This window comes from Odocoileus virginianus, chromosome 9 (genome assembly GCF_023699985.2).
Source record: "Odocoileus virginianus isolate 20LAN1187 ecotype Illinois chromosome 9, Ovbor_1.2, whole genome shotgun sequence".
In the NCBI taxonomy this organism is placed as follows: Eukaryota; Metazoa; Chordata; class Mammalia; order Artiodactyla; family Cervidae; genus Odocoileus; species Odocoileus virginianus.
Window position 1 is genome coordinate 4,089,673 of NC_069682.1, and position 20,393 is coordinate 4,110,065.

At 40.9% G+C, this 20,393-nt stretch overlaps 1 long non-coding RNA gene across 1 annotated transcript; it reads left to right on the plus strand.

The window, feature by feature from the left end:
• The first annotated feature begins 252 nt into the window (after window positions 1-252).
• Window positions 253-20,116, plus strand: LOC139036543 (uncharacterized). The gene is made up of 3 exons (XR_011489319.1): window positions 253-505; window positions 1,939-1,979; window positions 15,232-20,116. It is a non-coding gene; the product is annotated as an uncharacterized lncRNA (long non-coding RNA).
• Window positions 20,117-20,393: the final 277 nt, after the last annotated feature.

Consider the following 20,393-nt stretch of genomic DNA (forward strand, 5'->3'; position numbering starts at 1 on the left):
CAGTCAGGCACTTAGAGGGCTCCCTTGCCTGGGGTCTTTCTCTGTTGTTCAGCACATCAGGCATAGAGCCCCACCCCCGCCCCCCTGCTGGGGTCCTACTCTGTAGATCGGCACGTCAGGCACTTAAAGGGGCACCCTGGGTGGGGTCCTGCTCTGTACATTGGTGCATCAGGCACTTAAAGGGGCACCCTGGGTGGGGTCCTGCTCTGTAGTTGAGTACATCAGGCATTTGATGGGTCAGCATCTCTATTGTTCAGCTGCTGATGCTGGCGTGTGGGGAGAGAGGCTATGGTGATGGCTCCACCCCCTCCGCATGACTCTGCAGTATCGCCTGGCTTCCATGGCTGCCTGGCTTTCCTCCACAGCCATTTCCCACCACAGTCTCCTGCCTCACCTCCCCTTGATCCATCTCTCCACAGTCAACAGTATCCCTCTCCCTCGGATTGCTCCACAATCCCCAAACCACTCCACTGCACCTTCTAGAGGACCTGTGTCCCTGTCCGGGGTATGTATGGCTGCAGCAAGGACTTCTGATTCTCCTTCCATTTAGGCTGCCATGGATCAGCTGTTTCACTCTCAGCCTTAAATGTTTCTCCTCTGACTCAGACAATTACCCCAGTGTGGGGATCAGACCTCTGCTTCAGTTCCCCTGCCTGCCAAGGGCATGTCCAGTCCTACTGACACTCCTGTTTCCCCCCTAGTTCCTTCATCCTACCGAGATTTGCATGGCCCTATATATTCCTTCTGCTGGTCAGGTCCTCCTGTCCACTCTTAGCTGGTGTTCTGCATGCACTTCTGTGCCTAAAGGTGTGTTCCTCATGTATCCGTGGAGAGAGATGGACTCCACGTCCACCTACTCCTCCACCCTCTTGTTCTCTCCTATGTATGGTTCTTTCAGTGCTTCCCTCTTAGCACTGCTTCTGTTGCATCCCAAAGATCTAGATAAGCTGGATTTGTGTTTAGTTCAAAATATTTTTACTTCTCTTGAGGCTACTCTTTTGGCTATGTATTATTTCTACTTTTCCCTCTGACTAAAGAACTTCCTTTAACATTCTTTTTAGGGAAGGTGATTAATTCTTTCAATTTTGGTTTGTTTGAAAAAGCTTTACTTGTCCTTAATTTCCTTTTTAAGCATAATTTCATTGGTACAGAATGCTAAATCAGAGTTTGTTTTTTCTTTCAACATTTTAAATAATTCACTCCCCTCTCTTCTTGCTTGCCTGATCTCTGATGGCAAGTCTGATGTTATCCTTATTCTTTTTCTTCTATAGTTAAGGTGATTCTTATTTTCCTTCTGACTTTAAAATTTTCTTTGTTTTTAATTTTATGCAGTTTAAATATGATATACTTAGGCTTGAGATGTGTATGTTTGGTATTTTTCTACTTGGCATTCTCTGAGTTTCCTTGCTATGTGGTTTGGGGTCTGTTATTAATTTTGGACAGTTCCTAACCATTATTAATTCAAATATTTTTTCTGCTCCCTTTTCTTTCCTTTCCTTCTGGTATTCCAATTATGTGGATGCTACCACATCTGAAATTGTCCCCTTATTCTCACGTATTTGTTCCTCTTTTTTTTCATTCTTCTTCCTTTGAATTTCAGTTTGGGTAGTTTCTGTTGAGCTACCTTCAAGCTCACCAATTCTATCCTCAGACATGTTGAGTTTACTGATCAGTACACCAAAGTCATTCTTCATTTGTGTTACAGTGTTCCTGATTTTTAGCATTTCCTTTAGATTAATTTTTTAGCATTTTCATCTATCTGTTTCTATCAGTCATCTCTTCTCACATAATATCTTCTCTCCCCCTTAGAATGTTTAGCATTGCTTTACAATATTCCGTCATTTCTGCCATACATCAGCATGAATCAGCCATAGGTGTACATATGTACCCTCCTTCTTGAATCTCCCTCCCCCCTCCCATCTCATCCCATTCCTCTAGGTTGTCACAGAGCACCATGTTTGGGCTCCCTGCATCATACAGTAAGTACCAACTGGTTATCTATTTTACATATGGTAATATATGTTTCAATGTTACTCTTTCAATTCATCCCTCTCTATCCTTCCTCCAGTGTGTCCACAAATCTGTTCTCTATATCTGAATCTCCATTGTCACCCTGCAGATAGTTTCCTCAGCACAACTTTTCTAGATTCCATGTATATGCATTAATATATGATATTTGTGTTTCTCTTTCTGACTTACTTCACTCTGTATAGTAGGCTCTATGCTCGTCCACCTCGTTAAAACTGAGTCAAATGTTTTTCCTTTTCATGACTGAGTAATATTCCATGGTGTGTATGTACTACAGTTTCTTTATTCATTCATCTGTCAATGGACATAGAATGCCCTCCCACTCAGCCCCACACTACACCAACTGGAAAAACTTTAAGACACAGATTCTCTGAGAGGAGTAATTAAGAGGTCTCAAGAGAAAAGAAAAAAACAAGGACTCCAGAGGAATGTGAAAACTCTGGCACCTATAACTACTACAAGTGATACACAAAGGCATACTTCTAGCCAGATTACTATATACCCTCTCACTAATGGCCTGTTTACTTCAGCTCCAATAAGAGCTAAAGTGTAACTCAATACAAAATTTCTAGCTTTCATCAAAAAATTAGAAGGCTTGCAAAAAAGCAAGAGAAAACACACTTTAAAGAGACAAAGCAGTCATGATAAGAAGATTCTGATATCATAGAGATTTAAATTTATCAAACTTGGAATTTAAATACCTAAACTACCCTGGTGTAATATAACCTGGCATTCTACAATTTTACAATTGAATCTCAGGCTTTTTTGTGGACCCGTGTCTCAGAAACGTGACCTTCGCTGGTGTTTCTACGGTGTTTCCCTCCTCTTAGCTGCAGTATTCTCAATCTGTTTCCTTGAAGCCCTTGCCCATGTTGACTCTGTATTCCTACCACCACCCCCTCATCTCCCTAGGTGAGACAGGAAAGCTAAGGACTGCAGATTACACTCTTCCCCAGTTGAGATAAAGCTCTGGCAAAGCCTTTCTTTTGGAGAACGGGCCTTTGCTACAAACAAGGGCAGGCTCTGAGCATGTTTCATGAGCTCAAGAGCTCTCATGAGCTCTTCCCCTCCCTTACCAGAACTGTTGCTTACTACAATTTTGTAAAAATGTTCTCTCATTACTTTTTCCTAAAAGTTGTGTTTTACCTTTCACATTTAGATTTTAAACTTCATGGAATTGTTTTATGTATGGTGTGAGGAAGGAATTAAGGCACATTTATTTTCCATATGAATATATAAAAGACACATCATATATTAAAAACACCATCCTTTCTCAACTATATTATAGTGCTATGTTTTACATGAATCAGGTGACAGTGTATACATCAGTCAAATTCTGGTCTCTCTATTCTATTTCAGTTGTTTATTTGATTGATTGATTTACCTGGTACCAATACCACCACATCTTAATCACTATAGTTTTATATTTGGCCTTAGTATCTAATAGTGCAAGCCCTCTAATACGTTGTTGTTCAAAATAAGGTGACTCATCTAATTCCTTTGTGTTTCCATAACATTTTTTATAATCAGCTCATCAACTTGCACATAAAACTCCAATGAAATTTTGCTTAAAATCAGACTGTGTTTTAAATCAAATTGGAGAAAGTGATAATTTTTAAATATTCAGGCTTCTATTCTATGAACATTGTCTATTTTTGTCCCAAATTTTTTATTAATAATATTTTATACTTTTCAGTGTAAAGGTTTTCCATACCTACTCTTAGGTATACTTGAAAGCATTTGCTGTTTTTGAAGGTATTTTAATGCCATTTTATTGTAATATAATTTTCCAGTTATTTATTGCAAATATCCAAAAGCAACTTTGATTATTATATTTAGCTTCTATTCAGTGACTTTATTAAATTCATTCTTTTAAACTAGCATGTCAGTATTTTGGTATTTCTATGTAAAAATTTCTGTTATTAGTTACAAGCAATACATTTTCCCTTCCTTTTTAATTCTTGTACATTTTACTTATGCTTCTGGTCTTATTGCACTGGCTAGGACCTTTAGTCCGTGACTGCTCCCTATTCTGTTTCAGTTTTTAAGGGTACAACTGATTATTTCATTATCAACTATGCTCTTTATTGTAGGTTTTGTTAAATACCATTCATTATTAGATTTTCAAGGTCCCTTCTAAATCCTGCTATTTGTGGCAACAAGGATGAACCTTGAGGGCATTAGGCTAAGTGAAATAAATCAGAGACAGAAGAACAAATACTGCAATCTCAGTTATATGTGGAATCTAAAAAGTTGAGCTTACAGAAACAGACAGCAGTTTGGTGATTATGACAATTTGGGGGGGCATGAGAAATGGGAAGATTTTGGTCAAAGAGTACAAAACTTTAAATCATAAAATGAATAAGTTCTGGGAATCTAGTGCATATTATGATGACTAGCCACCAGGGAGGCCTTATAATTAACAATACTACACACACACACACACACACACACATGCAGAGACACACACACTGGTAATTATGTGAGATACTGTGTTAGCTAATCTTATTGTGGCAATCATTTCACAATATATATGGGTATTTAATCATCATGTTGTACACTTTCAACCTACACAATGTTATATGTCAGTTACATATCAATAACACCGTAGAGAAAGATTCCTTTCTTTTTTTTTTTTCCATTTATTTTTATTAGTTGGAGGCTAATTACTTTACAGCATTGCAGTGGTTTTTGTCATACATTGAATTAGCCATGGATTTACATGTATTCCCCATCCCGGTCCCCCCTCCCACCTCCCTCTCCACCCCATCCCTCTGGGTCCTCCCAGTGCACCAGGCCTGAGCACTTGTCTCATGCATCCAACTTGGGCTGGTGATCTGTTTCACCCTAGATATACATGTTTCGATGCTGTTCTCTTGAAACATCCCACCCCCAGGTTCTCCCATAGAATCCACAAGTCTGTTCTATACATCTGAGTCTCTTTTTCTTTTTTTGCATATAGGGTTATCATTACCATCTTTCTAAATTCCATATATATGTGTTAGTATACTGTAATGGTCTTTATCTTTCTGGCTTACTTCGCTCTGTATAATGGGCTCCAGTTTCACCCATCTCATTAGAACTGATTCAAATGAATTCTTTTTAACGGCTGAGTAATATTGTTAATGGTTTCTTTTCAGTCATGAACAGATATTAAATTGTTACCTAATACTTTTTTTTGCAGCGAGATAATTATTCATTTTTTCTGTTGCCGTGATTTAAGTGTTAGGCAAAACTTGCTTTTCTGGAATAAATCCAATGTCATCATGATATGTTATCCTAGTCAAATATAACTGATAGTTTTTAAATGCCTAGAGTTATTCCATCCCCACACTCTCCCTGTGAGATAAAAACTTTCAACTCTGTATCTTTCTATCCATATTAACACCTATGTGATAATAATTATTTTTTATTGCTCACTATATGTTAGGTATTCTTCTATCTACTTAATCTACATTAATATATTTAATTATCATGGAAAAATATGGGGGGAAACCCTATCTCAATTTTACAGCTGAGAAAATTGAGGTGTGGAGAGGTTAAGTAATGTGCCCAATTTTAAGTCAGACTGTGTTTTATTCCTGTCACTCTCATTCTATACCTATTCTTCAAGGACTCTACCAGTACTGTATATTTTAGAGAAAGCCTAATTGTGATGAGATTTCTGAATTGACATGACTTTATTTTCACATCTGCGTAATAGCACTGCGAGATATAGCAATCTATATCTTCTTACTTCTCCACCTTTTCCCTGCACAAATCTGTTCCAAATTTCCAAACACTAGAAAACATCATCTTTTTTCTCATTTCATTGTTCTGAGATTTAATGGATGCATCTTTTACAATTCATCCTGCCCAACTGACACTTTCATCCTGATGAGTAATGGTTTACTTAATCCTGAGACATTTTCTTTCATTGCCTTGAGAATTTCAGATTATATGTTTAAAATTCTTGTGGCTTCAAGTTTAATTATTAATTATAGAACATTAAAAGACATTTATAAAAGGAATCCTCCATAATTCTGCCACGCAGATATATCAACTGTTAGCATTACTGGTTGAACATCTCTTATAGGCAGAGTCTGTGGAGTTTTTAAATAATATAAATAACTTTATACTTAATGGTATATTTTGCTTTCATCTCATTACATGCTAAAATTTTTTACATGTCATAGAGCATTAATAACCATTTAAAGGCTTATTATATTCCATTTAGTTGTCAAAACTTTCTTAACCTGCATAAAAGTAGATTCTAGAGAGATAATCCCTGCCTTCTATTATGATTATAAAGGATTTTACAAACCACACCTCTCTCTACTAAACTTGATTTGAATCTGTAGCCAATTAAGAAAAATACAAGGATATAAGACTAATGAAAATAGAAATATTAACTTTACAAATTATAAAATTAGATTTAAAAGAATCGCTTTAATGAGCAGCCAGAGCTAGCTTCTAGGGCCTGGAAACTGCACAAGGTCTTGCTGCTGTGTCATCAACACTTTCAAATTATTAATCATTTTCTTAAAAGGGAGCCCTGCAGATTATAGAGATGGTCCTTCTGGTAGTCATAGTCCAAGTTCCTAGCATTTCTCTTAAAATCTAGACCTTGAAATGACCGCCTCAGAAAGGAATATGCAGAGCTGACCTTTGCTCATCAGCTCAAATAGGATCCCACCCTCATACTCATCAAGTCCCAATATCAAGAAGAGAGAGGGAGGGACCTCCCCAGAAACCTCTAGAGGTGTTTACACATGGACAGGGTGCTGAAGGAGAGAATAGCATTACTCATTCCACTGCTTTATGAGCTGTCATGACTCCCTACAGGGGGAGGAAAATGCTTCTCTTATCACTTCAAATATGTGAAGTGTTGTCAGTGGAAGAAAGCTGAGATTCCTTCAGGATTGTAGCAGCTATAAATCTGGGTTGAAAGGATAAAAATAAGAGGTAGACTTATTTGGGGAGAACATAAGATGAACCCATTTTAAAATAAGAGTTACTGAGAAACAGAATCTGATGACTTGAGATGTAATGAGTTCCATGTCAATAGAAATATGCAGCCAGGCAATGACTGGATAAATATCTACTCGGAAGGGGTCTTCAAACAGGGAGTTCAAAATGCCACTTCAGAACTTCCCTGGTGGTCCAGGGGTTAAGACTTAGCTTCCCAATGCAGGAGGCACAGGTTTGGGAGCTAAGTTCCCACATGCCTCAGGGTCAAAAAAATCCAAAACATAAAACAGAAGCATTATTGTAACAAACTCAATAAAGATTTAAAAAATGGCATATATAAACAGAAAATCTTAAAAACAAAAATGCTACTTCATGAAGGGTGGAAAAACCAAGTTTCCTTTGTGATTTATTTGGTTTTCTTTCTTCAAGGGATGACTTATGGCTCTATTACTGTGAGCCATAGAAAATACAGGTATTTTCTATATTTTTGCTTAATTTTAAACACCTTTTCAACACTCATTGGGTTTCCCTGATAGCTCAGTTGGTAAAGAATCCTCCTGCAATGCAGGAGACCCTGGTTCGATTCCTGGGTTGGGAAGACCCACTGGAGAAGGGATAGCCTACCCACTCCAGTATTCTTGGGCTTCCCTTGTGGCTCAGCTGGTAAAGAATCCACCTGCAATGCAGGAGACCTGGGTTCAATCCCTGGGTTGGGAAGATCCCCTGGAGAATGGAAATGGCAACCCAGTTCTGTATTCTTGCCTGGAAAGTCCCATGGACTGAGGAGCCTGGCAGGCTACAGTCCATGGGGTCACAAAGAGTCAGCCACAACTTAGTGACTAAAATCAACTATATGTATATATATGTAGTTGATTTTATATATATATATTTATATATATATACACACCCACACACACATATATAATGTATATATCTAATACATGAGCTTATTTACTATTGAAATGCACACACATCTACACATCTATAAAATAAAAAGCTATTGAGCAATCCAGCAAGCCCCTGGGCTAAAATTTCCATTCTGCTCTGGAGCTCCAGTATGAAGGAACAGTCCTCTTCCTGCCAATGTGGCTGTCCTCTGTGTTTCAGTCAGAGACACAGACCTGGTTCCTCTCCATCCTCACAGCCACAGTTTCAAGTGCCTTTGCTGAGACCCTGCTGGAGGAATTGCCTAGCTTGGCATTGTTCTTATTTGTATATGAATATTCAAAGACTGTCTCCCCCTTCTTTCCAAGTTTCAATGTAGGAGTGTATCTCTCTCAACAAAATCACCTTTTTTCCTGTCAACTTTTCTAATTCCACACACTAATTCTATAGTGTCTTTGAATTAAGACAAGTGACTGTGTTTTTTCCATGGTATCGTATAGTATAAAACAGATTCCCTAACACTGGAGTTTATGCTTGAGCTTTTTACCAAACAGATTATTTTAAATGAATGACTGGTACTTCTTTACTTCTGCCTGAAGAAAATGCCACAGAGGATTGTTGAAGCCTGGCGCGTTTGGCTAACATCCTTGTTCCTGGGGTTAATGACCAGTTTCCTCAGACAAAAACTTAATGTTTCACTTCTTCATCATGGGACACGTGGGGCAGAGGAGGGCCTTCCCAGACCCGGCATGAAGCTGTTTGCACTGTTTATTATACTTGCGGCCGCTCCTTCCACCCAGGGAGAGAGGGTTTTTTAAGAGCCCTGTCAAAACTGCAGGTGTGCAAAGGCTCCTGCTAACAGCAGGGGCGGGTTTTATAGCGTTTCCTCGAGACTGCTTCAGATCACTTTGCAGTGCGTAAAACAGGATTTTCATTAAGGGCACTAATGACACGCTAATGGGGACAGGGCGATGGGATGCCCGATGCCGGAGGCAGGGCAAGTGAGGCTGAAAACAGGCCAGCCTGAGCTCCCGGAAGGTGAAATGCCGCGGGCTGGCAACGCGCTGCTCAAATACCTGCAGGCCCAGGGCCGACTTGTTAAATGGGTTGCCTTTGAGGCCAAACAGGAATAGATCCAGTTACTGTTTTTCACACGAGGACAAAACAAGGAGGCAGAAAAATCTCCAGGTTGAGACATTTGCAAGCTACAGCTGCTGTTCATGGCAGGAGGTTCTGAAGACTTACGAGCTGACACATTTCCCTGGATGCCACCACGCGTTGACCTCCCTGCTCCTTCCCCTCCCCAGAGTGGGGTTCAAGGCTACCGTTTGACACAAGGGCCACGGAGGACCATATCAAAGCAGCAGCTCCATCACAACTCATCACTTGTAAAACTGACACGGTCTGCTCGAGCTGGAATGCGCAGAAGCAAACTGAGTTTCTGGCCTGGCCTCCAGGGAACTCAGGTGGTTGGTCACTCCTGATTCTCACAGAAGCTCTTCATGGTAGGTCAGCACAGTTCTTAAACAAAGTGTGTGTGTGAGTAGAGGAAAGAGAGAAGCTGACGGAGATGGATTACTTTGACTTTCCTTTCAGCGTACAATCCATCAGCACAGGGAAATGCTTGCTTTGCATTCTCCTCCTCTGGCTTTGATCTTCTCAGTGGAAAGCCAGGAGAAATTACAGCCTTTAAAGTGGGCCTGTGTAATTGCAATATTAAAAACAATGCCGAGGCTACTTTACAGCCAGGCTACTTCATCACAAAACCAGGAATATGACTCAAAAATCAGCTCTATAGGTGTGGAAAAGGCAAGACACTCACACCATCACTTTCTGGCTTTGCTAAACCAAAAGAGGCCAGCACATAAGGAAATGCCTACTTACTATTCCAGTTCCTATTCAACATTCTCATTTTAAAGTCAAGAAAAAGGATGTGGGCCTCTCTGGCGGTCTAGTAGTTAAGCATCCACCTTGCATTGCAAGGGACACTGGTTCAATCCCTGGTCCGGGAAGATCCCACATCCTGTGGGTCAATTGAGCCCAAGCGCCAGTTACTGAGCCCCGAAGCTGCAACTGCTAAAGCCAGTGCCCTAGAGACTGTGCTCCGCAACAAGAGAAACCACCGCAACTAGAAAGTAGCCCCCACTCCTCACAACCAGAGAGCCCTCAAACAATAACAAAGACTCTGCACAGCCAAAGGGAAAATAAATAAATAGAAACAAATCTGTAAAAAAGGAAGATGACGCACAGGGAAGTTGGATAACTTTCCCAGCATCAAACCGCCCTCGGGACAGAACCAGAACTGGAGACAGGCTCCTAAGCCTTCCATCCAGTTCTCGCTCTTCTGTATCATATCGCCTCTTAGAAAAATTCTTTGAATCATATTTCCTCCATGAGTTCTGTGGCCACCACAGCCTTTTAGCTTGGCTAGTGGTGGCAGGGTCAGCCTTCCTTGCGGTTGGTAGCTGAGAGTTCCGCCTCCAGTACATGTGAAAGAGGTGCACTCTCCTGGGTGTCATATTTGTCCTTATCAGGTTCAAATCCAAAGATTGCAAGCATTGTTGGTTCTCTCAGTTACTTTTCAGTGAGACTCACAGAGTAATGGAAATTTCCTTCTAATATTCAGCTCTGGGGGGTTGGGTTTTTTCCCTTTTATTTCTCCAGTGGTAATTCCCCATTTTATAATGTGGATCTAAAATCAATGTAATTTTCTCATATACATATTTATCTCATCTAACTACCATGAACTTTTGCTATTCATGTGTACATAGTGGTCATTTTTATGTTGGAATTCATACGCTGAAATAATATACATTATTAAGAAGTAGAAGTTTTTAATTCCTTTCCGCACATGTGTGTGTGTGTGTATGAGTGTGTTCATCTAGATTTTGGGTTGACTGGTGCAGAGGTGTGAACAGGAGATGGACCTCCTAAAATACACATGTTTGTAAGATTACTCTCTGTGTTAGCTGAATACTTGATGTCTTGTACCATGTGTTGGTATACAGATGCTTTGAATATTCTTGCTAAGGCTTGTGGAACTAGGTTATAATATAGAGAGAACTGGGCTTCCCCGGTAGTTCAGCTGGTAAAGAATCCACCTGCATTGCAGGAGACCCAGGTTCCATTCCTGGGTCGAGAAGATCCGCTGGAGGAGGGCATGGCAACCCACTGCAGTATTCTTGCCTGGGAAGTGCCATGGGCAGAGGAGCCTGGCGGTCTACAGTCCATGAGGTTACAAAGAGCCAGACATGACTGAGTGACTAAGCATATGGAGAGAATTAATGTGTCTTAAGGAGTCACGACAAAATAGCTGAACCAGAGACATAAGCTACTAATCATTGGGAAGAGAGGAGAGGGCTTCAAAAGCACCCTGTCTGCTACTCTGAGTTGAGGGGATTAAAGAAGATAGTAAGAAAGGAAACACTTTGTAAACTACAACAAGTTATACATATCTGTGCTAAATTGCTTCAGTCATGTCCAACTCTGTGCAACCCCATGGACTGTAGCCCACCAGGCTCCTCTGTCCATGGGATTCTCCAGGCAAGGATACTGGAGTGGTTGTCATGCCCTCCTCCAGGGGATCTTCCAGACCCAGAGATTGAACCAATGTCTCCTGTATCTCCTGTATTGCAAGCGGATTCTTTACAGCTGAGCCACAAGGGAAACATAGTTCTTAGTGAAACAGATTAGAAGAGTGGGAAAATATAAGAACCTCTCATAAAAAAATTAAAAATGCATACACTCCAACAGTAGCATATTCAAATAAAAAATAAGCCCACTAGGCATACTAAAATAGTTGTCTTTGTCTCCAAAGGGAAATAAGGAGGGCTATGCCTTCCCTGATGCCTCAGATAGTAAAGAATCTGCCTGCAATGCAGGAGACCTGGCTTTGATCCCTGGGTTGGGAAGTGCAAATCTTTGTTTAATCTCAATAGAGAATTTTAGTCCAAGGGTTCTTCCATGGACAAGGATGTTACTGATGGGAGCACATCCCTGGAGGACCTTATTGATGAAGGTTTCCTTAGGTGGTGTTTGAGAGAAGAGAAGTGTCCATGTCCCCTAAATCATGTTGGATTTCTGAAACAGAAACTGTGTCTCTTGGACATTTTTTTCTTCTAACTGAATATAGAGAAAGGAGAGAGACAGAGAGTACAGGAAAGAAAAAGAGAGAAAGAGGAAAGTAGGAAGGAAGAGAGAGTGAAAAACAGAGAGGGAGGAGGAAAGAGAGAGAAAGAGAAATTCCTTAACGCCAATCATGGATCTTTAGGAATTCATTGGTGTTCTTACCTTCACTGCCCAGACAGTACGTCCCATTCTGTTTCAGCTGGTAATCTGAAGGGCAGACTCTGCCAGTGGGCAAAAAATGGGAGACACACTTACACATTCTTTGCTGCAGCCAGAAGTTGTTCCTTGTCTGGATACCACAGTCACTCCTCATTAGCTTATTTCCCACTGTTCTTGGGGGTCTCCCTGATGTCTCAGTGGTAAAGAGTCTGCCTGTCAGGAGATGCAGGTTCAATCTCTGGGTCAGAAGGATCCCCTGGAGAAGGAAATGGCAACTCATTCCAGTGTTCTTGCCTGGAGAATCCCATGGACAAAGGAGCCTGGTGGGCTAGAGTTCATGGGGTTGCAAAGGGTAGGACGTGACTGAGCACACACACAGCACATGGCAGGGATACAAGGAACTACATTTCTAAAATCATAGGTATACACTGGATTGGCCAAAATGTTCGTTCTGGTTTTTTTTTTTTTTTTGGTAACATCTTAAGGGAAAGTCCAAATGAACCTTTTAGCTAACTCAGTATACTTTGACCACTAGAGATATAATTTAATCATGACTTCACATTGTTTATCAACTCTGATTTTAGACCAATAGAAGACAGTCTGTTCAAAAAGAGACTATTTTTCAGCTGTTTTTTCATTTTATTCATGGAAATCAATAATAAATTAGTTTAGGGGTGTTAGACTGTAAGATCTTGTTGCCTATAAAATATAATAAACTGGCTCCAGATTTTTCTACATTTTTAACAACTACACAGTGCTTCACAGATTTCAAATTATTTTCATATTTCTTAACTCATCTAATCCTCATAACACATGCTGTGTGAATAGCAAGGTAGGTCATGGACTCGGAAACCACTGCTAGGTATGCAGTCAGTTTGGCTCTAAAAGGCTTGTTTTGAAAAGATGGATTTGTGTCAGTGCAAAGGACATATTATTATGTAACAATTTGAGCATAGTACACAAATGTAAAATGATTTCATTCTTGAGAAACACTATTGGAAGACAGCAAGCTGCACCCAACTGTGTGGGAATGCACAAAATGCACATAAGCCTATACCTGAAATTTCTACCCACTACCTCAGTTCACCACAAGTGCTGTCAGCTACACCCATCCACATCAAGGGTTACAAATTTCTAGTTTCAAAGAACTTCTCCTTGCACTCTTTACCATACCTAATAAGATGTAACCTTCCTGACATCCCCACCCACAAGCAAACTTTAGAATGCTTTCAAAGTAAACACCATATTTACTGTAGTATTTAAAAGAGAGCAAGTCTGTATTCTTCCTTGGTGATGGTAAAGAATTCACCTGCAAAGCAAGAGACCTGGGTTCAATCCCTAGGTCAGGAAGATCTCCTGAAGGAAGGTATAGCAACCCACTCCCATATTCTTAGCTGGAGAATCCCATGGAAACCCACTCCCATATTCTTACCTGGAGAATCCCATGGACAGAGGAGTCTGGTGGGCTACAGTCGATGAAGTCATAAAGAGTCAGACACAACTGAGCACACACAGGCCTGTATTTTAGACCTTTTGACTCTAGTTGGCATCTTACCCTGCAAGTGTTACCACTGTGGACAAGTTTGGGGAGTGCTTCTATGAGCTACAAGGGAGGCTTGGGATGTCTGTCCACTACCCACCCGCACCCTTCAGTTATTCACACTTTAGGAATGAACCAAAGTGAAATCCACACTGAGCCCTCCAATTATACCCATCTCTGAAGCAGGAACAGTCTCTGAGGGATAGTCTAGTGTCGCCTTCAAACTATTTGGACTTTACTCTTTTTCAAATGAAAGAAATGAGTTAGATGAGCTCCCAAAACTGGCCCCACTGTAGTCATTTGGGGTTTGGCATGACTATTGAAATTTTTCAATATTTTCAATTTTGAATTTGAAAATTTTCAAAATTTTCAGTAAAATTGAAAATTTTATTGAGATTTAAAGTTTCTTTTGTTTCCTGAGCTCTGTCAGGTTGCAAAAAGAAAAATAAATTTCATCCCAAGTTAGTGTTTAGTGAGTCAGTCACATGGAACAAAGATGGTAAATCTCCATAGCTAAATGGAGCTTAATGCTTGATACATCCTCAGGGAATATGGAAAGAAACAAAAGAATAATTGCAAAGATTGATACATGATGACTATGATTATTAACTTTAGTTCTGAAGATTGCTTTAAGATTTGAAATTAAATTTCCATATTAATCCTCACTAGAAGCTTCAAGGGTTATTTGGGTTTCTTGTTATTGTTACATACAAGTTCCCGGACTATTTAAATAAGATTAACTTCTTAATAGAGGTATGATTTGCAAATATATTTGCAAACCCATTCTACCAGTTGCCTTTTGTTTATGGTTTTTTTTTGTTTTTTTTTCCCTGCTAAGCAGAAGCTTTTTAGTTTGATGCAGTTCCACGCATTTATCTTTGCTTTTGCTGTAAAATAAAATAAAATCTTTGCCAAAGTCAGTGTCAAGGAATTCCCCATGTTTTATTCTAGAATGGACTCTTTTTTTAATTTTAAAGTTTGTTTATTTACTTTTGCCCGTGTGGGTCTTCACTACTGTGTGCGGGCTTTCTCTAGTTGTGGTGCATAGGCTTCTCTGTGTGTTGGCTCCTCTTGTTGCGTAATGTGGGCTCCAGGGCTTGTGGGCTGCAGCGTTGCGGTGCATGGGCTTGGCTGCTCTGAAGCACGTGGGATCTTCCCAGACTTCGGATCATCCCTCTCCCCCACATTGGCAGGCTGAGTTTTAACCACTGGATCACCAGGGAATTCCCAAACTAGCTCTTCCTAAGAGCCAGAGACCAGAACACACTACTTTATCTTCAGTTTTTTATTAACCTTCTAGTACTCTTACCACCAACTTAATTGCAATGTCCTCTAATCATATAGATTATCTATAATTTTGAGTAGAGTTTTTTTCTGTCTATGTTATAGAAGCAACTTTTGAGAAAGAGCTGGGTCCAATCCTTGAGGTAAAGAAGGGTTATATGTTTTATTGTATCCTGCCATATTATACAAAAGGGCTTTGTTGAAATCAGGCAAACAAATACAGCAATGATCTCAGACTTCACAAAACACTCTTGCAGAGTTGAGAGCACATTCTTCTACTCCACCATCTTGAGACGAAAGCCGACCCTGGCCGACTCCAGGAGCAGAGAGTTGAGGGGAAACCTGGCCTGTGATTTCACAGGAGTGCTGGGAGGAAAACCACTGAGCACTCTTCTGGAGTTCACATCACCGCGGGAGAGCAGTGACTCCACAGAGACTACACAAAGCAGACAGCGAGGAGGAAAGAACGTTCCAGTAGGAGGGCAGAAGGTGAACCCTCGGACGTGAGGCCACACAGCACACCTGGCAGCGTGACCCGTACGGGCCTCCCTGAACAGCCACGCCCGCGGGGATGAGCCCCACAGAAAGGTGTCGGTAGGGCACAACAGCTCTGCCCTCAGGCTTGGGGCGTGGCAACCCTCCAGAGTTCCATGAAACAAAAGGGGCGCCTCCTTACCCGGGTGTGTTAAACAAGCGAGGCTTTGTCTGAAGCATAGGAACACCAGCGCAGACAGCACATGAAAGGTGACTGGTTGCAGTCCTCCGGGCGCAGAGGTCAGCACAGCTGACTGACTAAACAGAGGGGCCCACAGCCTAATCTTTAGAAACTGAAAATGCGTTGCCTTACGTGGCAAAAGTCATCTCACACACTAGCAGAGTAGTGCTCAAAATTCTCGAAGCTAGGCTTCAACAGTATGTAAACCAAGAACTTCCAGATATTCAAGCTAGATTTAGAAAAGGCAGAGGAAACAGGAGTCAAACTGCCAGTATCTCTTGGATCATTAAAAAAAGCAAGAGAGTTCCAGAGAAACATCTACTTCAGCTTTATTGACTACACCAAAACCTTTGACTGTGTGGGTCACAGTAAACTATGGAAAGCTCTTAAAGAGATGGGAATAACCAGACCACCTGACCTACCTCCTGAGAAACCTGTATACAGGTCAAGAAGCAACAGTTAGAACTGGACATGGAAAAACAGACTGGTTCCAAGTAGGAAAAGGAGTATATCAAGGCTGTATATTGTCACCCTGCTTATTTAACTTATATGCAGAGTTCAGTTCAGTTCAGTTCAGTCACTCAGTCGTGTCTGACTCTTTGCAACCCCATGAATCGCAGCACGCCAGGCCTCCCTGTCCATCACCAACTTCTGGACTTTACCCAAACTCATGTCCATCGAGTCGGTGATGCCTTCCAGCCATCTCATCCTCTGTAATCATCTTCTCCTCCTGGCCCAGTGCTCCCAGCATTAGGGTCTTTTCCAATGAGTCAGTTCTTTGCATCAGGTGGCCAAAGTAGTGGAGTTTCAGCTTCAGCATCAGTCCTTCCAATGAACACCCAGGACTGATCTCCTTTAGGATGGACTGGTTGGATCTCCTTGCAGCCCAAGAGACTCTCAAGAGTCTTCTGCAACACCACAGTTCAAAAGCATCAATTCTTCGGCGCTCAGCTTTCTTCACAATCCAACTCTCACATTCATACATGACCACTGGAAAAACCATAGCCTTGATGAGATGGACCTTTGTTGGCAATGTAATGTCTCTGCTTTTTAATATGCTATCTAGGTTGGTCATAACTTTCCTTCAAGGAGTAAGTGTTTTTTAATTTCATGGCTTGAATAATCATCTGCACTGATTTTTGAGCCCAAGAAAATAAAGTCTGACACTGTTTCCACTGTTTCCCCATCTATTTCCCATGAAGTGATGGGACTAGATACCACGTTCTTCATTTTCTGAATGTTGAGCTTTAAGCCAACTTTTTCACTCTCCTCTTTCACTTTCATCAAGAGGCTTTTTAGTTCCTCTTCACTTTTTGACATAAGGGTGGTTTTATCTGCATATCTGAGGGTATTGATATTTCTCCTGGCAATCTTGATTCCAGCTTGTGCTTCTTCCAGCCCAGCATTTCTCATGATGTACTCTGAATAGAAATTAAATAAGCAGGGTGACAATATGCAGTCTTGATGTACTCCTTTTCCTATTTGGAATCAGTCTGTTGTTTCATGTCCAGTTCTAACTGTTGCTTCCTGACTTGCATATAGGTTTCTAAAGAGGCAGGTCAGGTGATTTGGTATTCCCATCTCTTGAAGAATTTTCCACAGTTTATTGTGATCCACACAGTCAAAGATTTTGGCATAGTCAATAAAGCAGAAATAGATGTTTTTCTGGGACTCTCTTGCTTTTTTGATGATCTAGCAGATGTTGGCAATTTGATCTCTGGTTTCTCTGTCTTTTCTAAAGCCAGCTTGAACATCTGGAAGTTCACGGTTCATGTATTGCTGAAGCCTGGCTTGGAGAATTTTGAGCATTACTTTGCTAGTGTGTCAGATGAGTACAATTGTTCGGTAGTTTGAACATTTTTGGGATTGCCTTTCTTTGGGATTGGAATGAAAACTGACCTTTTCTAGTCCTGTGGCCACTGCTGAGCTTTCCAAATTTTCTGGCATATTGAGTGCAGCACTTTCACAGCATAATCTTTTAGGATTTGAAATAGCTCAACTGGAATTCCATCACCTCCACTAGCTTTGTTCCTAGTGATGCTTTCTAAGGCCCACTTGACTTCACATTCCAGGATGTCTGGCTCTAGGTTAGTGATCACACGTAGAGTATACCATGTGAAATGCTGGACTGGATGAAGCAAAAACTAGAATCAAGATTGCCAGGAGAAATATCAATAACCTCAGATACACAGATGACACCACTCTTGAGGCAGAAAGCAAAGAGGAGCTAAAGAGCCTCTTGATGAGAGTGAAAAAGCTGGCTTAAAACTCAACATTCAAAAAACAAAGATCATGGCATCTGGTCCCATCACTTCACAGCAAATAGATGGGAAAGCAATGGAAACAGTGACAGAGTTTATTTCTTGGGCTCAAAAATCACTGAAGATGGTGACTGCAGCCATGAAATTAAAAGATGCTTGCTCCTTGGAAGAAAAGTTATGACAAACCTAGACAGCATATTAAAAAGAAGAGACCTTACTTTGGTGACAAAGGTCTGTATTAGTCAAAGCTACAGTTTCTTCAGTAGTCATGTATGGATGTGAGAGCTGGACCATAAAGAAACCTGAGCACCAAAGAATTAATGCTTTTGAACTGTAGTGTTGGAGAAGACTCTTGAGAGTCCTTGGACTGCAAGGAGATCAAACCAGTTAATCATAGAGGAAATCATGAATATTCATTTGAAGGATTGATGCTGAAGCTGAAACTCCAATACTTTGGCCACCTGATGCTAAGAACTTACTCATTGGAAAAGACCCTGATACTGGGAAAGATTGAAGACAGGAGGAGAAGGGGATGACAGAGGATGCGATGGTTGGATGGCATCACCGACTCAATGGACATGAGTTTGAGCCAGCTCTAGGAGTTGGTGATGGATAGGGAAGCCTGAGGTGTTGCAGTCCATGTGGTTGCAAAGAGCTAGACATGACTGAGTGATTGAACTGAACTGGCTGATGTGGCAAAAGAGACTTTGCAATGTGATTAAGGAATTTGAGATGGAGAGATCATTCTGGGTGATCAGGTGAACTCAGTCTATCACAACAGCTTTATAAATGAAAGCACGAAGGTTAGAGTCAGAGAAGGAGATGTGGTGATGGAAGCAGAGATCAGAGAGAAAGACATTTGAAGGGGCAGCACTGTTGACCTTGAAAATGGAGGAATGGGCTGTGACCAAAGGAATGTGGGCAGCCTCTAGAAGATGGAACAGTTAAGGAAACAGACTGTGCTTTACGGAATTCAGAAGGAATGCACCCTCCAACAACTGACTTAGAGCATTTCTGACTTCTAGAACTGAAGATAATACATTTGTCTTAATTTGTGTGTGGTGGCTCGCTACAGCATCAGCAGGAAACTAACACACCAATCATCCGGAATGTAAATGACACTTTCTGCATCTGCCTTACCAGTCATGGTCCCTCTCGCCCCTCCTCCATCTGGTCTCCTGGCTCCTCTCTTCTCGATGCTGTATTTACTGGTAACTGATAATGGTGACATTCCAAAATCCACTGATCCCTTTTTGGCCCTTTTCTTACTTGACTTTTGGGGGGCATTTGGCAAGAAACTTTTCCTCAGCTGGGTTTTCTATTAGTCGGGCTCCTTGGTTTGCAGTGAGATTACCTCCTTTCTTGTTCATTCTATTAGTAGTAATGAGATACATTAGGCAGCTTCTCACTTGGCTTCCAGTGAGCCCCACCTCCTCAAGTTCACACAACATGGTACGCCTTCTCCTTGAGTGTGGGCTGGAACTAGTGACGGTGTCTGATGAACAGATATGTCTGAAGTGATGGGATGTTCGTTCTAAAAGTAGTTCAAGAAGACAGTGGCTTCCATGTTGTCATAGTCTCTTGCCCTCTTGCTTGCTCTTATTAAGCCAGCTGCCATGAGAAACACTCTACAGAAAGGTCCATTCGGCAAGGAGTTGATGGAGCCCTTTGGCCAACAGTCAGAGAGGAACCGAGGCTCACAGTGCAACCCTGGAGGAAATGGATGCTGCCAGCAAGCACAGAAGTAACCTTGGAATTAGCACCTTCCCCAGTTGAGCCTTGAAATGAAACCACAGCCCTGAATACAATACCTGAGTTTTTGCCTTGTGAGAGAACTTAATACAGGTGCATCCAGCTAAGCTGCAACCAGATTCTTAGCCCCCACACAAGTGTAGGATAATAAACATTTGCTGCTTTAAAAAAGGTGACTTTTTCTCTCTTTAGACACCAATTAATCAAAGGGTCATCTCAGGTGTGTGTAGAGAAATGGTTTAAGTAAAAGGCAAAAGCTGGTTAATTTTAGCAATATATCTGCGTGTGTTGGTGAACATATACCCCAAGTATCTGCGTGTTCTCATTTCAGAATGTCATGCAGCTTTAATTTCTTAGCATGATCTTGAATAATCTTTAGGGTTGCACACACAGGAAGCAATTTATAATGATACAAAATTTAGATCACGTTCATGCACTTAAGTGCTTTATTTTTATTGTTAAAGTCTGTTGGTAAGAGAGTAATAATTGTTGCATACTTAGACTTTTCTAGAGATTTTTACCTCTTTTATTTGATATATTTCTCCTTACTGTTTACATAATTTATAATTCACAAATTGATGATAGCCAAAATCTTAATAATAGTAACTGAAGTACAATGTGTAGAAGGCAGGTCCAAAGTAACATAGGGCCCCAGATTTCTAAACTGAAGCATCTATTGGCTCAATCTTCT